The sequence below is a fragment of the Scyliorhinus torazame genome, chromosome 4 (genome assembly GCF_047496885.1).
Source record: "Scyliorhinus torazame isolate Kashiwa2021f chromosome 4, sScyTor2.1, whole genome shotgun sequence".
In the NCBI taxonomy this organism is placed as follows: domain Eukaryota; kingdom Metazoa; phylum Chordata; class Chondrichthyes; order Carcharhiniformes; family Scyliorhinidae; genus Scyliorhinus; species Scyliorhinus torazame.
This window is the reverse complement of record NC_092710.1, coordinates 357,403,807-357,421,644: the sequence shown is the minus strand read 5'-3', so window position 1 is coordinate 357,421,644 and position 17,838 is coordinate 357,403,807.

Below are 17,838 nucleotides of genomic sequence, written 5' to 3'. Positions count from 1 at the left end.
CCCAGTAATGCTTCCATGGACCTCCCCCGTAATACTTCCCGGGACATTCCCAGTAATACTTCCCGAGACCTTCCCAGTAATACTTCCCGAGACCTTCCCAGTAACACTTCCTGAGACCTTCCGAGTAATACTTCCCAGGACCTTCCCTGTAAAAATTCCCGGGAACCTCCCAGTAATACTTCCCGAGACCTTCCCAGTAATACTTCCCCAGACTTTCCCAGTAATACTTGCCCAGACCTTCCCAGTAATACTTCCTGGGACCTTCCCAGTAATACCTCCCCAGACCTTCCCAGTAATACTTCCCCAGACGTTCCCAGTAATACTTCCCCAGACCTTCCCAGTAATTGTTCCCGGGATCTTCCCAGTAATACCTCCTGGGACCTTCTCAGTAATACTTCCCAGGACCTTCCCAGTAATCCTTCCCAGGACACTCCCAGTAATACTTCCCCAGACCATCCCAGTAATCCTTCCCGAGACCTTCCAACGAATACTTCCCCAGACCTTCCCAGGAATACTTCCCCAGACCTTCCCAGTAATACTTCCCGGGACATTCCCAGTAATCCTTCCCGAGACCTTCCCAGTAATCCTTCCCAGGAGCTTCCAACTAATACTTCCCCAGACCTTCCCAGTAATACTTCCCCAGACCTTCCCAGTAATACTTCCCGAGACCTTCCCAGTAATACTTCCTGGGACTTTCCCAGTAATACTTCTCGGGACCTTCCCAGTAATACTTCCTGGGGCCTTCCCACTAATACTTCTCGGGACCTTCCCAGTAATACTTCCACAGACCTTCCCAGTAATACTTCCCCAGACCTTCCCAGTCATACTTCCCCAGACCTTCCTAGTAATACTCGCCGAGACCTTCTCAGTAATACTTCCCAGGTCCTTCCCAGTAATCCTTCCCGGGACATTCCCAGTAATACATCCCCAGACCGTCCCAGTAATCCTTCCCGGGACCTTCCAACGAATACTTCCCCAGACCTTCCCAGTAATACTTCCCCAGATCTTCCCAGTAATACTTCCCGGGACCTTCGCAGTAATCCTTCCCAGGACCTTCCAACAAATACTTCCCCAGACCTTCCCAGTAATACTTCCCCAGACCTTCCCAGTAATACATCCCGAGACCTTCCCAGTAATACTTCCCGAGACCTTCCCAGTAATACTTCCCCAGACCTTCCCAGTAATACTCGCCGAGACCTTTCCAGTAATAATTCCACAGACCTTCCCAGTCAAACTTCCCCAGACCTTCCCAGTAATCGTTCCCGGGACATTCCCAGTAATACCTCCTGGGCCCTTCTCAGTAAAACTTTCCGGGACCTTCCCAGTAATTCTTCCCGGGACCTTCCCAGTAATACTTCCCCAGACCTTCCCGTAATCCTTCCCGGGACTTTCCAACTAATAATTCCCCAGACCTTCCCAGCAATACTTCCCCAGACATGCCCAGTAATACTTCCCCAGTCCTTCCCAGTAGACTTGCTCAGACATTCCCAGTAATACTACCCCTGACCTTCCCAGTAATACTTCCCGGGACCATCCCAGTAATATTTCCCGAGACCTTCCCAGTAATAATTCCTAGGACTTTCCCATTAATACTTCTCGGGACATTCACAGTAATACTTCCCCAGACCTTCCCAGTAATACCTCCCCAGACCTTCCCAGTAATACTTCCCCAGACGTTCCCAGTAATACTTCCCCAGACCTTCCCAGTAATACCTCCCCAGACCTTCCCAGTAATTGTTCCCGGGACCTTCCCAGTAATACCTCCTGGGAACTTCTCAGTAATACTTCCCAGGACCTTCCCAGTAATCCTTCCCAGGACACTCCCAGTAATACTTCCCCAGACCATCCCAGTAATCCTTCCCGAGACCTTCCAACGAATACTTCCCCAGACATTCCCAGGAATACTTCCCCAGACCTTCCCAGTAATACTTCCCGGGACATTCCCAGTAATCCTTCCCGAGACCTTCCCAGTAATACTTCCCGGGACATTCCCAGTAATCCTTCCCGAGACCTTCCCAGTAATCCTTCCCAGGACCTTCCAACTAATACTTCCCCAGACCTTCCCAGTAATACTTCCCCAGACCTTCCCAGTAATACTTCTCGAGACCTTCCCAGTAATACTTCCTGGGACTTTCCCAGTAATACTTCCACAGACCTTCCCAGTAATACTTCCTGGGGCCTTCCCACTAATACTTCTCGGGACCTTCCCAGTAATACTTCCACAGACCTTCCCAGTAATACTTCCCCAGACCTTCCCAGTCATACTTCCCGAGAACATCCAAGTAATACTTCCCCAGACTGTCCCAGTAATACTTCTTGGGACTTTCCCAGTAATATTTCCTCAGACCTTCGCAGTAATACTTGCCCAGACCTTCCCAGTAATACTTGCCGGGAGCTTCCCAGTAATACTTCCCCAGACCTTCCCAGTAATACTTCTTGGGACCTTCCCAGTAATACTTCCCCAGACCTTCCCAGTAATACTTCCCCATACCTTCCCAGTAATACTTCCCGAGACCGTCCCATTATTACTTCCTGGGGCCTTCCCACTAATACTTCTAGGGACATTCCCAGTAATACTTCCACAGACCTTCCCAGTAATACTTCCCCACACCTTCCCAGTAATACCTCCCGAGACCTTCCCAGTAATACTTCCTGGGGCCTTCCCACTAATACTTCTCGGGACCTTCCCAGTAATACTTCCACAGACCTTCCCAGTAATACTTCCCCAGACCTTCCCAGTCATACACCCCCAGACCTTCCCAGTAATACTCGCCGAGATCTTCCCAGTAATACTTCCCCAGACATTCTCAGTAATACTTCCGCAGACCTTCCCAGTAATACTTCCCCAGCCCTGCCCAGTAATACCTCCTGGGTCCTTCCCACTAATACTTCTCGGGACCTTCCCAGTAATACTTCCCCAGACCTTCCCAGTCATACTTCCCCAGACCTTCCCAGTAATACTCGCCGAGACCTTTCCAGTAATACTTACCCAGACCTTCCCAGTCAAACTTCCCCAGACCTTCCCAGTAAGACTTCCCCAGACGTTCCCAGTAATGCTCGCCGAGACCTTTCATGTAATACTTCCCCAGACCTTCCCAGTAATCGTTCCCGGGACATTCCCAATAATACCTCCTGGGCCCATCTCAGTAAAACTTCCCGGGACCTTCCCAGTAATCCTTCCCGGGACCTTCCCAGTAATATTTGCCCAGACCTTCCCGTAATCCTTCCCGGGACCTTCCAACTAATAATTCCCCAGACCTTCCCAGCAATACTTCCCCAGACATGCCCAGTAATACTTCCCCAGTCCTTCCCAGTAATACTTGCTCAGACATTCCCAGTAATACTACCCCTGACCTTCCCAGTAATACTTCCCGGGACCATCCCAGTAATATTTCCCGAGACCTTCCCAGTAATAATTCCTAGGACTTTCCCATTAATACTTCTCGGGACATTCCCAGTAATACTTCCCCAGACCTTCCCAGTCATACTTCCCCAGACCATCCCAGTAAGACTGCCCCAGACGTTCCCAGTAATACTCGCCGAGACCTTTCATGTAATACTTCCCCAGACCATCCCAGTAATCGTTCCCGGGACATTCCCAGTAATACCTCCTGGGCCCTTCTCAGTAAAACTTCCCGGGACCTTCCCAGTAATCCTTCCCGGGACCTTCCCAGTAATACTTCCCCAGACCTTCCCATAATCCTTCCCGGGACCTTCCAACTAATAATTCCCCAGACCTTCCCAGCAATACTTCCCCAGACATGCCCAGTAATACTTCCCCAGTCCTTCCCAGTAATACTTCCCGGGACCATCCCAGTAATATTTCCCGAGACCTTCCCAGTAATAATTCCTAAGACTTTCCCATTAATACTTCTCGGGACATTCCCAGTAATACTTCCCCAGACTTTCCCAGTAATATTTGCCCAGACCTTCCCAGTAATACTTCCTGGGACCTTCCCAGTAATACCTCCCCAGACCATCCCAGGAATACTTCCCCAGACCTTCCCAGTAATACTTCCCGGGACATTCCCAGTAATCCTTCCCGAGACCTTCCCAGTAATCCTTCCCAGGAGCTTCCAACTAATACTTCCCCAGACCTTCCCAGTAATACTTCCCCAGACCTTCCCAGTAATACTTCCCGAGACCTTCCCAGTAATACTTCCTGGGACTTTCCCAGTAATACTTCTCGGGACCTTCCCAGTAATACTTCCTGGGGCCTTCCCACTAATACTTCTCGGGACCTTTCCAGTAATACTTCGCAGACCTTCCCAGTAATACTTCCCCAGACCTTCCCAGTCATACTTCCCCAGACCTTCCTCGTAATACTCGCCGAGACCTTCTCAGTAATACTTCCCAGGTCCTTCCCAGTAATCCTTCCCGGGACATTCCCAGTAATACATCCCCAGACCGTCCCAGTAATCCTTCCCGGGACCTTCCAACGAATACTTCCCCAGACCTCCCCAGTAATACTTCCCCAGATCTTCCCAGTAATACTTCCCGGGACCTTCCCAGTAATCCTTCCCAGGACCTTCCAACAAATACTTCCCCAGAACTTCCCAGTAATACTTCCCCAGACCTTCCCAGTAATACATCCCGAGACCTTCCCAGAAATACTTCCCGAGACCTTCCCAGTAATACTTCCCCAGACCTTCCCAGTTATACTTCTGCAGACATTCCCAGTAATACTTCCCCAGACCTTCCCAGTAATACTCCTTGCGACCTTCCCAGTAATACTTCCCCAGACCTTCCCAGTAATACTTCCCGAGACCTTCCCAGTACTACTTCCTGGGGCCTTCCCACTAATACTTCTCGTGACCTTCCCAGTAATACTTTCACAGACCTTCCCAGTAATACTTCCCCAGACTTTCCCAGTCATACTTCCCGGGACCTTCCCAGTAATACTTCACGAGACCAACCCGGTAATACTTCCCAGGACCTCCCCAGTAATACTTCCAGGGACCTCCCCCGTAATACTTCCCGGGACCTTCCCAGTAATACTTCCCGAGACCTTCCCAATAATACTTCCCCAGACCTTCCCAGAATACTTCCCGGGACCTTCCCAGTAATACTTCCCCAGACCTTCCCAATAATACTTCCCGGGACCTCCCCAGTAATACTTCCCCAGACCTTCCCAGTAATACTTCCCCAGACCTTCCCAGTAATACTTCCCGAGACCTTCCCAGTAATACGTCCCCATACCTTCCCAGTTATACTTCCCGGGACCTTCCCAGTAATACTTCCCGAGTCCTTCCCAGTAATACTTCCCCAGACCTTCCCAGTTATACTTCCCGGGACCTTCCCAGTAATACTTCCCCAGACCTTCCCAGAAATACTTCCCCAAACCTTCCCAGTAATACTTCCCCAGACCTTCCCAGTAATACTTCCCGGGAACTCCCCAGTAATGCTACCATGGACCTCCCCCGTAATACTTCCCGGGACCTTCCCAGTAATACTTCCCGAGACCTTCCCAGTAATACTTCCCGAGACCTTCCCAGTAACACTTCCTGAGACCTTCCAAGTAATACTTCCCAGGACCTTCCCTGTAATACTTCCCGGGAACCTCCCAGTAATACTTCCCGAGACCTTCCCAGTAATACTTCCCCAGACTTTCCCAGTAATACTTGCCCAGACCTTCCCAGTAATACTTCCTGGGACCTTCCCAGTAATACCTCCCCAGACCTTCCCAGTAATACTTCCCCAGACGTTCCCAGTAATACTTCCCCAGAACTTCCCAGTAATTGTTCCAGGGATCTTCCCAGTAATACCTCCTGGGACCCTCTCAGTAATACTTCCCAGGACCTTCCCAGTAATCCTTCCCAGGACACTCCCAGTAATACTTCCCCAGACCATCCCAGTAATCCTTCCCGAGACCTTCCAACGAATACTTCCCCAGACCTTCCCAGGAATACTTCCCCAGACCTTCCCAGTAATACTTCCCGGGACATTCCCAGTAATCCTTCCCGAGACCTTCCCAGTAATCCTTCCCAGGAGCTTCCAACTAATACTTCCCCAGACCTTCCCAGTAATACTTCCCCAGACCTTCCCAGTAATACTTCCCGAGACCTTCCCAGTAATACTTGCTGGGACTTTCCCAGTAATACTTCTCGGGACCTTCCCAGTAATACTTCCACAGACCTTCCCAGTAATACTTCCCCAGACCTTCCCAGTCATACTTCCCCAGACCTTCCTAGTAATACTCGCCGAGACCTTCTCAGTAATACTTCCCAGGTCCTTCCCAGTAATCCTTCCCGGGACATTCCCAGTAATACATCCCCAGACCGTCCCAGTAATCCTTCCCGGGACCTTCCAACGAATACTTCCCCAGACCTTCCCAGTAATACTTCCCCAGATCTTCCCAGTAATACTTCCCGGGACCTTCCCAGTAATCCTTCCCAGGACCTTCCAACAAATACTTCCCCAGACCTTCCCAGTAATACTTCCCCAGACCTTCCCAGTAATACATCCCGAGACCTTCCCAGTAATACTTCCCGAGACCTCCCCAGTAATACTTCCCCAGACCTTCCCAGTAATACTTCTGCAGACATTCCCAGTAATACTTCCCCAGACCTTCCCAGTAATACTCCTTGCGACCTTCCCAGTAATACTTCCCCAGACCTTCCCAGTAATACTTCCCGAGACCTTCCCAGTAATACTTCCCGAGACCTTCCCAGTAATACTTCCCGAGACCTTCCCAGTACTACTTCCTGGGGCCTTCCCACTAATACTTGTCGTGACCTTCCCAGTAATACTTTCACAGACTTTTCCAGTAATACTTCCCCAGACTTTCCCAGTCATACTTCCCGAGACCTTCCCAGTAATACTTCCCCAGACCTTCCCAGTAATTCTTCCCGGGACCTCACCAGTAATACTTCCAGGGACCTCCCCCGTAATACTTCCCGGGACCTTCCCAGTAATACTTCCCGAGACCTTCCCAGTAATACTTCCCGAGACCTTCCCAGTAATACTTCCCCAGACCTTCCCAGTAACACTTCCTGAGACCTTCCGAGTAATACTTCCCAGGACCTTCCCTGTAATACTTCCCGGGAACCTCCCAGTTATACTTCCCGAGACCTTCCCAGTAATACTTCCCCAGACCGTTTCAGTAATACTTCCCGGGACCTTCCCAGTAATACTTGCCCAGACCTTCCCAGTAATACTTCCCGGGACCTTCCCAGTAATACTTCCCCAGACGTTCCCATTAATACTTCTTCAGACCTTACCAGTAATACCTCCCCAGATCTTCCCAGTAATACTTCCCCAGACATTCCCAGTAATACTTCCCAGGACCTTCCCAGTAATCCTTCCCGGGACATTCCCAGTAATACTTCCCCAGACCGTCCCAGTAATCCTTCCCGGGACCTTCCAATGAATACTTCCCCAGACCTTCCCAGTAATACTTGCCCAGACCGTCCCAGTAATTCTTCCCGGGACCTTCCCAGTATTCCTTCCCTGGACCTTCCAACTAATACTTCCCCAGACCTTCCCAGTAATACTTCCCCAGACCTTCCCAGTAATACTTCCTGGGGCCTTCTCACTAATACTTCTCGGGACCTTCCCAGTAATACTTCCACAGACCTTCCCAGTCATACTTCCCCAGACCTTCCCAGTAATCCTTCCCGAGACCTTCCTAGTAATCCTTCCCAGGACCTTCCCAGTAATCCTTCCCAGGACCTTCCCAGTAATCCTTCCCGGGACATTCCCAGTAATACTTCCCCAGACCGTCCCAGTAATCCTTCCCGGGACCTTCCAACGAATACTTCCCCAGACCTTCCCAGCAATACTTCCCCAGACCTTCCCAGTAATACTTCCCAGGACCTTCCCAGTAATCCTTCCCAGGACCATCCAACTAATACTTCCCCAGACCTTCCCAGTAATACTTCCCCAGACCTTCCCAGTAATACTTCTCGAAACTTTCCCAGTAATACTTCCTGGGACTTTCCCAGTAATACTTCTCGGGACCTTCCCAGTAATACTTGCCCAGACCTTCCCAGTAATACTTTCTGGGACCTTCCCAGCAATACTTCCCCAGACCTTCCCAGTAATATTCCTTGGGAACTTCCCAGTAATACTTCCCCAGACCTTCCCAGTAATACTTCCCGAGACCTTCCCAGTACTACTTCCTGGTGCCTTCCCACTCATACTTCTCGTGACCTTCCCAGTAATACTTCCACAGACCTTCCCAGTAATACTTCCCCAGACCTTCCCAGTCATACTTCCCGGGACCTTCCCAGTAATACTTCCCGAGACCTTCCCGGTAATACTTCCCAGGACCTCCCCCGTAATACTTCCCGGGACCTTCCCAGTAATACTTCCCGAGACCTTCCCAGTAATACTTCCCCAGACCTTCCCAGTAATACTTCCCGGGACCTTCCCAGTAATACTTCCCCAGACCTTCCGAGTAATACTTCCCCAGACCTTCCCAGTAATACTTCCCGGGACCTCCCCAGTAATGCTTCCAAGGACCTCCCCCGTAATACTTCCCGGGACCTTCCCAGTAATACTAACCGAGACCTTCCCAGTAATACTTCCCCAGGCCTTCCCAGTAATACTTCCCGGGACATTCCCAGTAATACTTCCCGAGACCTTCCCAGTAATACTTCCCGGGACCTTCCCAGTAACACTTCCTGAGACCTTCCCAGTAATACTTCCCAGGACCTTCCCTGTAATACTTCCCGGGAACCTCCCAGTAATACTTCCCGAGACCTTCCCAGTAATTCTTCCCGAGACCTTCCCTGTAATACTTCCCGGGACCTTCCCAGTAACTCTTCCCGGGACCTTCCCAGTAATGCTTCCCGAGACCTGCCCAGTAATACTTTCCGGGACCTTCCCAGTAATACTTACCCAGACCTTCCCAGTAATACTTCCCGGGACCTTCCCAGTAATACTTCCCGGGAACTTCCCAGTAATGCTTCCCAAGACCTTCCATCAAATACTTCCCCAGACCTTCCGAGTAATACTTCCCCAGACCTTCCCAGGAATACTTCCCGAGACCTTCCCAGTAATTCTTCCTGGGACTTTCCCAGTAATACTTCTCGGGACCTTCCCAGTAATACTTCCTGGGGCCTTCCCACTAATACTTCTCGGGACCTTCCCAGTAATACTTCCACAGACCTTCCCAGTAATACTTCCCCAGACCTTCCCAGTCATACTTCCCCAGACCTTCCCAGTAATCCTTCCCAGGACCTTCCCAGTAATCCTTCCCGGGACCTTCCAACGAATACTTCCCCAGACCTTCCCAGCAATACTTCCCCAGACCTTCCCAGTAATACTTCCCGGGACCTTCCCAGTAATCCTTCCCAGGACCTTCCAACTAATACTTCCCCAGACCTTCCCAGTAATACTTCCCCAGACCTTCCCAGTAATACTTCCCGAAACCTTCCCAGTAATACTTCCTGGGACTTTCCCAGTAATACTTCTCGGGACCTTCCCAGTAATACTTCTGCAGACCTTCCCAGTAATACTTTCCCAGACCGTACCAGTAATACTTGCCCAGACCTTCCCAGTAATACTTCTCAGGACCTTCCCAGTAATACTTGCCCAGACCTTCCCAGTAATACTTGCTGGGACCTTCCCAGTAATACTTCCCCAGACCTTCCCAGTAATACTTCCCGAGACCTTCCCAGTACTACTTCCTGGGGCCTTCCCACTCATACTTCTCGTGACCTTCCCAGTAATACTTCCACAGACCTTCCCAGTAATACTTCCCCAGACCTTCCCAGTCATACGTCCCCAGACCTTCCCAGTCATACTTCCGGGGACCTTCCCAGTAATACTTCCCGAGACCTTCCCGGTAATACTTCCCAGGACCTCCCCAGTAATACTTCCAGGGACCTCCCCCGTAATACTTCCCTGGACCTTCCCAGTAATACTTCCCGAGACCTTCCCAGTAATACTTCCCGGGACCTTCCCAGTAGTACTTCCCGGGACCTTCCCAGTAATACTTCCCGAGACCTTCCCAGTAATACTTCCCCAGACCTTCCCAGTAATACTTCCCGGGACCTTCCCAGTAATACTTCCCGGGACCTTCCCAGTAATACTTCCCCAGACCTTCCCAGTAATACTTCCCGGGACCTCCCCAGTAATACTTCCCGGGACCTTCCCAGTAATACTTCCCGGGACCTTCCCAGTAATACTTCCCCAGACCTTCCCCGAAATACTTCCCCAGGCCTTCCCAGTAATACTTCCCGGGACCTTCCCAGTAATACTTCCTGAGACCTTCCCAGTAATACTTCCCGGGACCTTCCCAGTAACACTTCCTGAGACCTTCCCAGTAATACTTCCCAGGACCTTCCCTGTAATACTTCCCGGGAACCTCCCAGTAATACTTCCCGAGACCTTCCCGGTAATACTTCCCGAGACCTTCCCTGTAATACTTCCCGGGACCTTCCCAGTAATACTTCCCGGGACCTTCCCAGTAATGCTTCCCGAGACCTGCCCAGTAATACTTTCCGGGACCTTCCCAGTAATACTTACCCAGACCTTCCCAGTAATACTTCCCGGGACCTTCCCAGTAATACTTCCCGGGACCTTCCCAGTAATGCTTCACAAGACCTTCCCAGTAATACTTCCCGGGACCTTCCCAGTAATACTTCCCAGGACCTTCCCTGTAATACTTCCCGAGACCTTCCCAGTAATACTTCCCGGGACCTTCCCAGTAATACTTCCCGGGACCTTCCCAGTAATACTTCCCGGGTTGTGCACAAACCTGTTCGGTTCTTGCAAAGTTGGCAGAATGTAGAAGCTTCTCTCTCTCTCTCTCTGTTGTGTTATGCTGCTTCGGATAACACCGGCTGCTAATTGGTGCAGTCTTAACTAAAGGATGCTCCAGATGCTGAAATGGGTTCAAAGGACAAAGAACAAAGAAAAATTACAGCACAGGAACAGGCCCTTCGGCCCTCCAAGCCTTCGCCGATGCAGATCCTCTACCTAAAACTGTCGCCTATTTTCTAAGGATCTGTATCCCTCTGCACCCTTCCCATTCTCGGGGCTGGTTTAGCACAGGGCTAAATCGCTGGCTTTAGCAGACCAAGGCAGGCCAGCAGCATGGTTCAATTTCCGTACCAGCCTCCCTGAACAGGCGCCGGAATGTGGCGACTAGGGGCTTTTCATTTGAAGCCTACTTGTGCGAAGCGATTTTCATTTCATTTCATGTATCTGTCTCGGTACATCTTAAATGACGCTATCGTGCCCGCCTCTACCACCTTCGCCGGCAATGCGTTCCAGGCACCCACCACCCTCTGCGTAAAGAACTTTCCACGCATATCTCCCTTAAACTTTCCCCCTCTCACCTTGAACTCGTGACCCCTGGTAATTGAGTCCCCCACTCTGGGAAGAAGCACGGGAGCAATAGGTCAGAAGGTGAGAGCATTGAGGGAGAACTAGGGAATAGGGACAGTGTGGCTCTGAGGCAGAGCAGACAGGGAGAAGTTGCTGAACACAGCGGGTCTGGTGGCCTGAAGTGCATATGTTTTAATGCAAGGAGCATTACGGGTAAGGCAGATGAACTTAGAGCTTGGATTAGTACTTGGAACTATGATGTTGTTGCCATTACAGAGACCTGGTTGAGGGAAGGGCAGGATTGGCAGCTAAACGTTCCCGGATTTAGATGTTTCAGGCGGGATAGAGGGGGATGTAAAAGGGGAGGTGGAGTTGCGCCACTTGTACGGGAGAATATCACAGCTGTACTGCGAGAGGACACCTCAGAGGGCAGTGAGGCTATATGGGTAGAGATCAGGAATAAGAAGGGTGCAGTCACAATGTTGGGGGTATACTACAGGCCTCCCAACAGCCAGCGGGAGATAGAGGAGCAGATAGGTAGACGGATTTTGGAAAAGAGTAAAAACAACAGGGTTGTGGTGATGGGAGACTTCAACTTCCCAATATTGACTGGGACTCACTTAGTGCCAGGGGCTTAGACGGGGCAGAGTTTGTAAGGAGCATCCAGGAGGGCTTCTTAAAACAATATGTAGACAGTCCAACTAGGGAAGGGGTGGTACTGGACCTGGTATTGGGGAATGAGCCCGGCCAGGTGGTAGGTGTTTCAGTAGGGGAGCATTTCGGTAACAGTGACCACAATTCAGTAAGTTTTAAAGTACTGGTGGACAAGAATAAGAGTGGTCCGAGGATGAATGTGCTAAATTGGGGGAAGGCTAATTATAACAATATTAGGCGGGAACTGAAGAACATAGATTGAGGGCGGATGTTTGAGGGCAAATCAACATCTGACATGTGGGAGGCTTTCAAGTGGCAGTTGAAAGGAATACAGGACCGGCATGTTCCTGTGAGGAAGAAGGATAAATACGGCAATTTTCGGGAACCTTGGATGACGAGTAGGCCTCATCAAAAAGAAAAAGGAGGCATTTGTCAGGGCTAAAAGGCTGGGAACAGACGAAGCCTGCGTGGAATATAAGGAAAGTAGGAAGGAACTTAAGCAAGGAGTCAGGAGGGCTAGAAGGGGTCACGAAAAGTCATTGGCAAATAGGGTTAAGGAAAATCCCAAGGCTTTTTACACGTACATAAAAAGCAAGAGGGTAGCCAGGGAAAGGGTTGGCCCACTGAAGGATAGGCAAGGGAATCTATGTGTGGAGCCAGAGGAAATGGGCGAGGTACTAAATGAATACTTTGCATCAGTATTCACCAAAGAGAAGGAATTGGTAGATGTTGAGTCTGGAGAAGGGGGTGTAGATAGCCTGGGTCACATTGTGATCCAAAAAGACGAGGTGTTGGGTGTCTTAAAAAATATTAAGGTAGATAAGTCCCCAGGGCCTGATGGGATCTACCCCAGAATACTGAAGGAGGCTGGAGAGGAAATTGCTGAGGCCTTGACAGAAATCTTTGGATCCTCGCTGTCTTCAGGGGGTGTCCCGGAGGACTGGAGAATAGCCAATGTTGTTCCTCTGTTTAAGAAGGGTAGCAAGGATAATCCCAGGAACTACAGGCCGGTGAACCTTACTTCAGTGGTAGGGAAATTACTGGAGAGAATTCTTCGAGACAGGATCTACCCCCATTTGGAAGCAAATGGACGTATTAGTGAGAGGCAGCACGGTTTTGTGAAGGGGAGGTCGTGTCTCACTAACTTGATAGAGTTTTTCGAGGAGGTCACTAAGATGATTGATGCAGGTAGGGCAGTGGATGTTATCTATATGGACTTCAGTAAGGCCTTTGACAAGGTCCCTCATGGTAGACTAGTACAAAAGGTGAAGTCACACGGGATCAGGGGTGAGCTGGCAAGGTGGATACAGAACTGGCTAGGCCATAGAAGGCAGAGAGTAGCAATGGAGGGTTGCTTTTCTCATTGGAGGGCTGTGACCAGTGGTGTTCCACAGGGATCAGTGCTGGGACCTTTGCTCTTTGTGGTATATATAAATGATTTGGAGGAAAATGTAACTGGTCTGATTAGTAAGTTTGCAGACGACACAAAGGTTGGTGGAATTGCGGATAGCGATGAGGACTGTCGGAGGATACAGCAGGATTTAGATTGTCTGGAGACTTGGGCGGAGAGATGGCAGATGGAGTTTAATCCGGACAAATGTGAGGTAATGCATTTTGGAAGGTCTAATGCAGGTAGGGTGTATACAGTGAATGGTAGAACCCTCAAGAGTATTGAAAGTCAAAGAGATCTAGGAGTACAGGTCCACAGGTCATTGAAAGGGGCAACACAGGTGCAGAAGGTAGTCAAGAAGGCATACGGCATGCTTGCCTTCATTGGCCGGGGCATTGAGTATAAGAATTGGCAAGTCATGTTGCAGCTGTATAGAACCTTAGTTAGGCCACACTTGGAGTATAGTGTTCAATTCTGGTCGCCACACTACCAGAAGGATGTGGAGGCTTTAGAGAGTGGGCAGAAGAGATTTACCAGAATGTTGCCTGGTATGGAGGGCATTGGCTATGAGGAGCGGTTGAATAAACTCGGTTTGTTCTAACTGGAACGAAGGAGGTTGAGGGGAGACCTGATAGAGGTATACAAAATTATGAGGGGCATAGACAGAGTGGATAGTCAGAGGCTTTTCCCCAGGGTAGAGGGGTCAATTACTAGGGGGCATAGGTTTAAGGTGAGAGGGGCAAGGTTTAGAGTAGATGTACGAGGCAAGTTTTTTACGCAGAGGGTAGTGGGTGGCTGGAACTCACTACCGGAGGAGGTGGTGGAAGCAGGGACGATAGGGACATTTAAGGGGCATCTTGACAAATACATGAATAGGATGGGAATAGAGGGATACGGACCCAGGAAGTGTAGAAGATTGTAGTTTAGTCGGGCAGCATGGTCGGCACGGGCTTGGAGGGCCGAAGGGCCTGTTCCTGTGCTGTACATTTCTTTGTTCTTTGTTCTTGCTATCCACCCTGTCAATACCTCTCATGAGTTTGTAGACCTCAATGAGGTCCCCCCTTAACCTCCGTCTTTCTAATGAAAATATTCCTAATCTACTCAACCTCTCTTCATAACTAGCACCCTCCATACCAGGCACCATCCTGGTGAACCTCCTCTGCACCCTCTCCAAAGCATCCACACCCTTCTGGTAATGTGGCGACCAGAACTGCACGCAGTATTCCAAATGTGGCCGAACCAAAGTCCTATACAACTGTAACATGACCTGCCAACTCTTGTACTCAATACCCCTTCCGATGAAGGAAAGCATGCCGTATGCCTTCTTGACCACTCTATCGACCTGCGCAGCCACCTTCAGGGTACAATGGACCTGAACACCCAGATCTCTCTGTACATCAATTTTCCCCAGGGCTTTTTCATTTACCATATAGTTCGCTCTTGAATTGAATCTTCCAAAATGCATCACCTCGTATTTGCCCGGATTGAAATCCATCTGCCATTTCTCCGCCCAACTCTCCTATCTATCTATATTCTGCTGTATTCTCTGACAGTCCCCTTCACTATCTGCTACTCCACCAATCTTAGTGTCATCTGCAAACTTGCTAATCAGACCACCTATACCTTCCTCCAGATCATTTATGTATATCACAAACAACAGTGGTCCCAGCACGGATCCCTGTGGAACACCACTGGTCACAGTTCTCCATTTTGAGAAGCTCACTTCCACAACGATTCTCTGTCTCCTGTTGCCCAACCAGTTCTTTATCCATCTCGCTAGTACACCCTAGACCCCATGAGACTTCACTTTCTCCATCAGCCTGCCGTGGGGAACCTTATCAAACGCCTTACTGAAGTCCATGTAAATGACATCTACAGCCCTTCCCTCATCAATCAACTTTGTCACTTCCTCAAAGAATTCTACTAAGTTGGTAAGACATGACCTTCCCTGCACAAAACCATGTTGCCTATCACTGATAAGCCCATTTTCTTCCAAATGTGAATAGATCCTATCCCTCAGTATCTTCTCCAGCAGCTTCCCTACCACTGACGTCAGGCTCACCGGTCTATCATTACCTAGATTATCCCTGCTACCCTTCTTAAACAAGGGGACACCATTAGCAATTCTCCAGTCCTCTGGTACCTCACCTGTGTTCAAGGATACTGCAAAGATATCTGTTAAGGTCCCAGCTATTTCCTCTCTGACTTCCCTCAGTAACCTGGGATAGATCCCATCCGGACCTGGGGACTTGTCCACCTTAATGCCTTTCAGAATACCCAACACATCCTCCCTCCTTATGCTGACTTGACCTAGAGTAATCAAACATCCATCCCTAACCTCAACATCTGTCATGTCCCTCTCCTCGGTGAATACCGATGCAAAGTACTCGTTCAAAATCTCACCCATTTTCTCTGATTCCATGCATAACTTTCCTCCTTTGTCCTTGAGTGGGCCAATCCTTTCTCTAGTTACCCTCTTGCTCCTTATCTATGAATAAAAGGCTTTGGGATTTTCCTTAACCCTTTTTGCTAAAGATATTTCATGACCCCTGTTAGCCCTCTTGATTCCTCGTTTCAGATTGGTCCTACATTCCCGATATTCTTCCAAAGCTTCGTCTGTCTCCAGTCGCTTAGACCTTATGTATGCTTCCTTTTTCCTCTTAGCTAGTCTCACAATTTCACCTGTCATCCATGGTTCCCTAGTCTTGCCATTTCTATCCCTCATTTTCACAGGGACATGTCTGCCCTGCACTCTAATTAACCTCTCTTTAAAAGCCTCCCACATATCAAATGTGGATTTACCTTCAAAGAGCTGCTCCCAATCCACATTCCCTAGCTCCCGCCGAATTTTGGCATAGTTGGCCTTCCCCCAATTTTGCACTCTTCCTTTAGGACCACTCTCATCTTTGTTCATGAGTATTCTAAAACTTTCCGAATTGTGATCACTATTCCCAAAGTAATCCCCGACTGAAACTTCAACCACCTGGCTGGGCTCATTCCTCAACACCAGGTCCAGTATGGCCCCTTCCCGAGTTGGACTATTTACATACTGCTCGACAAAACCCTCCTGGATGCTCCTTACAAATTCTGCTCCATCTAGACCTCTGACACTAAGTGTATCCCAGTCAATGTTGGGAAAATTAAATCTCCGATCACCACCACCCTGTTGCTCCTACATCTTTCCATAATCTGTTTACATATTTGTACCTCTATCTCACGCTCGCTGTTGGGAGGTCTGTAGTACAGCCCCAACATTGTTACCGCACCCGTACTATTTCTGAGCTCTGCCCATATCGCCTCACTGCTCGAGTCCTCCATAGTGCCCTCCTTCAGCACAGCTGTGATATCTTCTCTGACCAGTAATGCATCTCCTCCACCCCTTTTGCCTCCCTCTCTATCCCGCCTGAAGCATCGATATCCTGGGATATTTAGTGGCCAATCATGCCCTTCCCTCAACCAAGTCTCAGTAATAGCAATAACATCATACTCCCAGGTACTAATCCAAGCCCTAAGTTCATCTGCCTTACCTACTACACTTCTTGCATTAAAACAAATGCACTTCAGACCACCAGTCCCTTTGCGTTCATCATCTGCTCCCTGCCTACTCTTCCCCTTAGTCACGCTGACTTCATGATCTAGTTCCTTACAGGCTTTAGTTACTACCTCCTTACTGTCCACTAACCTCCTCATTTGGTTCCCATCCCCCTGCCACATTAGTTTAAACCCTCCCCAACAGCGTCAGCAAAAGCACCCCCAAGGACATTGGTTCCAGCCCGGCCCAGGTGTAGACCGTCCAATTTGTAGTAGTCCCACCTCCCCCAGAACCGGTCCCAATGTCCCAAAAATCTGGACCCCTCCCTCCTGCACCATGTCTCAAGCCACGCATTCATCCTGCCTATTCTTTCATTTCTACTCTGACTACCACGTGGCACAGGTAGCAATCCTGAGATTACTACCTCTGAGGTCCGACTTTTTAACTTGGCTCCTAACTCCCTAAATTCTGCTTGTAGGACCTCATCCCGTTTTTTACCTATATCATTGGTGCCTATATGCACCACGACAACTGGCTGTTCACCCTCCTAATCTACATTGGAGAGACTCCACCCAGACTGGGTGACCACTTTGCAGAACACCTCCAGTCCGCCCACAAGCAGGGCCCAGGCCTTCCTGTTGCTGCCATTTTAACTCACCGTCCTGACCTCACGTCCCCATGTCCGTCCTTGACCTGCTGTAACATTGAGTTCAACAACTCAGACTGTGAACTCTTTCATGCACCTTTACCCCATATTCATTTCTATCAATTTATTTTCATTTCCTCCATCAATCCATTTCTCCCTCACCATTTGGTCCTCTAAGGCCATCGTTGACACACTGTTTCCCTCTGTTCTGCCATAAACACAGTCTGATCTCTGAATGTGCTGCTATCAGCTCCCTTCTGAGTCATTGTCACAGTCATAATATACATCTATGTATGTAATTGAGTGCAGACAGGCAGTGACTGACACACAGGATGACCA